Source organism: Thermobia domestica, chromosome 5 (genome assembly GCF_964235325.1).
Source record: "Thermobia domestica chromosome 5, izTheDome1.hap1.1, whole genome shotgun sequence".
Classification (NCBI taxonomy): domain Eukaryota; kingdom Metazoa; phylum Arthropoda; class Insecta; order Zygentoma; family Lepismatidae; genus Thermobia; species Thermobia domestica.
The window spans coordinates 21,497,554-21,503,553 of record NC_137458.1 but is presented as its reverse complement, the minus strand read 5'-3'; positions in this window follow the sequence as shown (position 1 = coordinate 21,503,553).

Below are 6,000 nucleotides of genomic sequence, written 5' to 3'. Positions count from 1 at the left end.
AGCCACAAATGCAATACTGATTACAATACACATGACTAATGTCCGGATTTGTATGTAATTACACATTTTTTCCTTCATATGTAAGTTCGTCAAATCCTTAAATGTTTGTGATTCACACCTGTAGGGTGCTTCAACTCAAGTTTCATATTACATATTTTACATAGTTTGACCAATATTACATATTTCTATGGTTTCTACATTTTTTTAAACATAAAACTGTCTTAAAATTTTGCACTTACTGAAATTTTAACTTAAAATAAAAAAAAAAACTCTTCAACTGTGCAAGACTTGCATCTAGATTCAATTTTGTCATGTCTACCTTTTCGTTTCTTTACCGAAAGAGAAATCTCTCTCTCTCTCTCTTTTATTTGTCAAATCATGTTTCGCAGAATTTTTGCCGATGATAAAAGAAATATAAGAAGAAACAAGTAAACATCCTCCCTCCAGGGTACATTACCAGCGCCCTTTATTCTCAACTCTGAAGGAAGACAGATCACATGCCTGACAGGTGACTGGCCAGGAAATTCCTAAAATGAAGTCTATTTGATTGTTATCGGACGTCGCACGAAAAAAAATGAAAGCAAATCCTGCAATTCAAGTGAAAACTGTATGCTAGTGTGCTTCCAGAAATTTACTGCAAGAGTTTGTTCCAAGAAGCTGGCGACAATGGTAATATCATAGCAGGTAACCTAAGCTTTCAAAGTACTTCACTTGTTCAACTGAATGACAGGAGGACAGTACTCTAATATTGCAGTTGCAAAACGCACGTGTTCTATATTGACCGTCGAAGTTGGAAATGGCTCCGGTTGCCTCAACTTCATCCGCGAAATTGCGGTCGTGGGTAACTATCGATGATGCGTTTACTACGGACGGTAAAGTGGTGTTGTGCCAAGTGTGTGATTAAAACAAAAAAATGGATGTTCAATGAAATTCAGTTAGAACAACATGTACGAAGTGAACTCCATGCAAGAAATAAAAAATTGCGAACTGCAAAAAAAAAAAAAAAAAAAAAAAGTACTCTTGACACAAATGCATCAAGATACTTCAGTGAGTGGGTTTTTCAAAGACTTGTGCCAAGCAATGATAGCAGCAAACATTCCTTGGAACAAAGTTCAAGTGCCAAAATACCGTGCTTTTCTGGAGAAGTACTGCGGGCGTCGAATTCCTGACGAATCCACTCTTCGAAAGTGTTATCTCGAAGTTTGTTATAGGGAAGCTATAGATATCATTAGGGTAGAAATAGGTAGTTCATATACTTGGATTTCTGTGGACGAAACAACAGACGTTTTGGGACGTTATGTAGCAAATTTAGTGATTGGAAAGTTAAGTAAAGATGCTCCATCTAAATCCTATCTTATTACGAGTAAATTGCTGGAAGGCATGAATCATTCCACGATTGCTCACTTTGTAAACGATGGTCTTAAAGTGTTGTGACCGGGAGAAGTTCAGGAAGAAAAAGTCCTTGTTCTCTATATAGACAGTGCAGCGTACATGTTAAAAGCGGCTAGAGCACATACAGTTTTTTACCCTCACTTCATTCATTTCACCTGTATGGCCCATGCTCTTCAGCGTGTTGCTGAAGAGGTGAGATACAACTTTTGCGAAGTAAATCAACTAGTTTCTTCCACGAAAAAAGGTTTGTTAAGGCGCCACAACGTGTTCAAGTTTACAGAGATCAACTGCCAGAGGTGCCACTTCCTCCGGAGCCTGTGCTAACGCGATGGGGTACTTGGATACAGGCAGTACATTTCTACAATGAACATTTTCAAAAAATTAAGCCTGTTGTTCATTCGTTTCCATCGGAGTCTGCTGTGTCAGTTGGCATTGCTCAGAAGCTGTTTAATGACTCAAAAGTAGCGTGTGATATCGCATACATAGACAGCAATTTTGGTTGGCTACCTACAAGCATTAAAAGGCTAGAGACTGTTGGGCGGTCTATTCCGGAATCCATGGAAGTCACAGAGGATGCAAAGAGACTGCTGCAAGGTGTGTGTGGAGATGTAAGAGAAAAAGTTCGAAAGAAACTAAATGAAGTGCTAAAAAGAAACCCGGGTTACGACAGCCTATTGGCAGTGTGTGAGATTCTCAGTAGTGAAACAAGAACCCCGCCTGAAGATATTTCCCCCCACTACATCCCCCTGTTGAAATACGCTCCTGTTACCTCATGTGATGTGGAGCAGTGTTGGGTAAGTTACTTGTAAAAATGCAACGCGTTACAAGTTACTTTCTCTTAAAATGTAACGCGTTAGTAACGTGTTACTTGCCCCAAAAAGTAACTGTTACTTTACTTCGAAAGTAACGCGTTACTAACGCGATACTTTTAAGTCCGAAACTTTAAATATGTGAAAAAAATTATAACTTCAATTTTCCGTATTACTATTATTACCGCTATTATTATTATTATTATTATTATTATTATTATTATTATTATTATTATTATTATTATTATTATTATTATTATTATTATTATTATTATTATTATACGTTCTGAATCGCTTTATGTAAATGCAAGGACACATTTTTACTTGATATATGAACATTTTCACATAATGTAACATTGATAAAATGCCATACTGCGTTACTCGTAGGGATGGGCACGAACGAGTTCGAGCGAGTTTTCTTTGAAACTCGATTCGACTAGAAACAGACATCTTTGAGCTCGACCCGAGAACTCGGCTCGAAAAATTTCCTCCAACTCGATTCGAAGTGGGGTCGAGTTTCGAGTCGAGCCGAGCCAAATCCGGCGTGCAATTTCGAGTACATTCTTCAAGTACATTACATAGACAATATAATTATTATCAATGACACTACTACTACTACAAATTTTATTATTATTATTATTATTATTATTATTATTATTATTAATTATAACAACAATGTGTTTAAACATGAAAGATAGGCGGTTTGTATTTGAATACTAAAAACTAGTTGATTGCCAACCTCGGTAGTCGTGAAGTCTAGGAGTCAAGGACATTGTTAACGAGCTTCTGAATTTGGGTTGAGGGTCTAGGTTGAGTATTCGGGCTCGAGCAAACACAGTTAAAAGTTATAGGGCACTGGCCAAATATCTTCAAAACTGCTCGGCCCGGGTTTAGAATTGTCAACGACTCGAGCAGCTCGGCTCACAGCTCATTAACTATCGACCCGAACCGAGAAGTGAGCTGAGCCAACAGCTCACTCAACCGACTCGGCTAGAGCCCTCGACTCACTTGAGCCGAACCGAGCAAATGGCTCATCCCTACCAAGCCAGCTCGAGCTGGTTTCACCCCAATCGATCCGGCTCGAGCCATCTTCTCAGTTGATCCGAGCCAAGCTGAGCTTGTTATAAAAAATCTCTTGTGGTCTCGCTATCAAGACGAGATGAGATGCGAGCAGTATCCCCCTTCGTGAGCAACACTAAAAGTATTCCATATTACTGTTTAGCTTACATTCCTCATGGCTTTCGCTTTCCAGTGTAATCAGGCCATGATTTCAAGGCGAGTTAAAACGAACGAGCCATTTATCAAACTCGATGCGAAAAACTGAATCGGCTCGGAACTCGACTCGAGAATATTACCTTTGACTTGACTCGAAACTCGACTTGAATTCAAGTCGAGTCTAGTTTTAGCTTGACTCGTGCTCATCCCTATACGTTAGAAAAAATGTTGCTTATTATTATTCTACTAAACTAATTATATAATAATAACAATGTTGTTATGTAACATTAAAAATACAGATTATAGAGGAACATTACACTACAACTAATAAAATGAGAACACATGAACTGGTGGTGAATCAAAACTTGCCAATAACTCTAAAATCGATACATGCTTTTTAAAGCTAGTTTCAAACTATAATGAACGGGACTCTAGGATAAGCAAACTGATCTGAAAGATCTCCAATATTACATACCATCAGCAAACTATTTTCTAGTAATAACGTAGACCTGCTCATCAGAACACAGTTTATTCATATTAATCCCTTACTGTATATCGTTAATTATGGCACCCGAGTTGTTGATAAATATTTTCCGCCGGGGCACTTCAGACACTTTACTTTTAAATTCTGTCCACCATTATCCTCAGCTCTTAAGAAAAAAAAATATTCTTTCAAATGTTCGAACGGTAAAAAATTTTCCATCTTTATAAAAAACAACACCAATCAAAATAAAATAGACTACCGGTATCATTGCACTTCTAGTTCACTCACTGAATGTATTGATTTGGAGCTGTCAAAATCTACGACAAAACCTTCCAGGTGCTTGCAATCAGTACACGTGATTTCCCTGAGGTTGTCCTCATCTCCCAAAAACAGCAAGTGGCACTACGAACTTATCTGTTTCTCTGTATGTTGGTGACTGTCGGTCACTGACATACGTAGTTCATGCTCGATTGTTTCATTCTGAGAAATTTACTTAAGGAAAGGAACATTTGTTTCCGAAAAAAATATACATATATTGTAGTTACTCATCCGAAATGTAACGCGAAAAAAGTAACGCAAACTAGGTACGTTACTTAAAAATTTGTAACGCGTTACCGTTACAGTTACTTTGTAAAAAATGTAACGCGTTACTAGGAAACGTTACTTAAAAAGTAACGCGTTACTTGCGTTACGTTATTTCCCAAGACTGATGTGGAGAGATCATTCTCTGCATACAAGAATATTTTATCCAATCGCCGACAAAATTTTACTTCTGATCATTTGGAAATATACCTTGTAACCCATTGTGCAATAAAACACAGTTAAACTGCAGGCACATCTTTTGTAAGTACTTTATTTCAAATTAAATATGTTCATTAGTGGAAATATTCTTCAATCTTAGTTCAGCTGGTATTGTTTAAAAGATATAGGATTGCTTTTCCCTGCATCAAATAAATATATATAAAACAATACATTTCGTCTTAAGTTGCTTTTAGTATTTAAATTTGTATATTGCGTATAATTCATTTCAAGATTGGACCGTGGTGACGGATGCGCATTTAGTGTAAAAGGTTCTAGATTTGAAACGGAACCACACTACACCACATGAGATTTCTGACGTACAAATACCGTATGCATTGCTTTTCCCGGGGCTTTCCTCTTTTTCTCTAGCTGATTAACATCTTCCTTCATTCGCGTCTGATTTTTATTATCCTGCAATCCTCAAGCATTTCACTTCATTGGGGGACTTGCATTAAGCAGGACAAAATGTAGTAGATTTTCTTTTCTATTTTCATAATTCGTTTAAATATTGCATACTCATACGTGTGTTAATATTACGTTTTCATAAATATGTAACATATGTAATATTACATATTCTTATATAATATTACATATTTTCTTACATTTTTAAGCGATTTTTGTTACATATTTATGTACATATTTAGGAGGTTGATAGTACATACAAATCCGGACTCTACTCATGACCTATAATTGAACGAGTATCTTAACGCATGAGAGGTGGGCACTTCATCACTGAGCCAAAAATGTATTTGAGAAATAATAATGTTCCTATGTTTTAATGAAGGGCAATTTTCAGAGAAGCAAGAAGAAAACTTAGATAAATACAGATGTTAGTTGAAAGTTTACTTCTATACTTGCGTATGTTTTACGCAAATGTTTAGCACATATATGCTACATATCAACTAAATAATTAAACTGCAATTAGTAGTTACTTGAAAATGCTTTAATTAGCTACTGATTAGAAAGTGTTTACTAACAACAGTTGATTCACACTGTGTTTTTGCAAACTAATTCTGTCAAATTGGAAGGATATTGGAAAAGTTTTACGAATCTCTACTTCTTTCGAAACGAGCAAATTGAATCTCAGTGAATTCGTAGTTTCATCAACAATTTTTAAAATAAGGGAAGGAAAAAATAAGAAGAAAAGAAAGGGCAATACTATAATTTTGGAGCTATGATTAGAAACTACGGTAGTTAAGAAAAAAAGCTGTCATTTTTAGTTATAGAGAAGGACTGATAAACTTGTCTGTAGCCAGGAGCATAAGGTTTAAGGGGCAGCAAAAGACTGATCCTACAGTT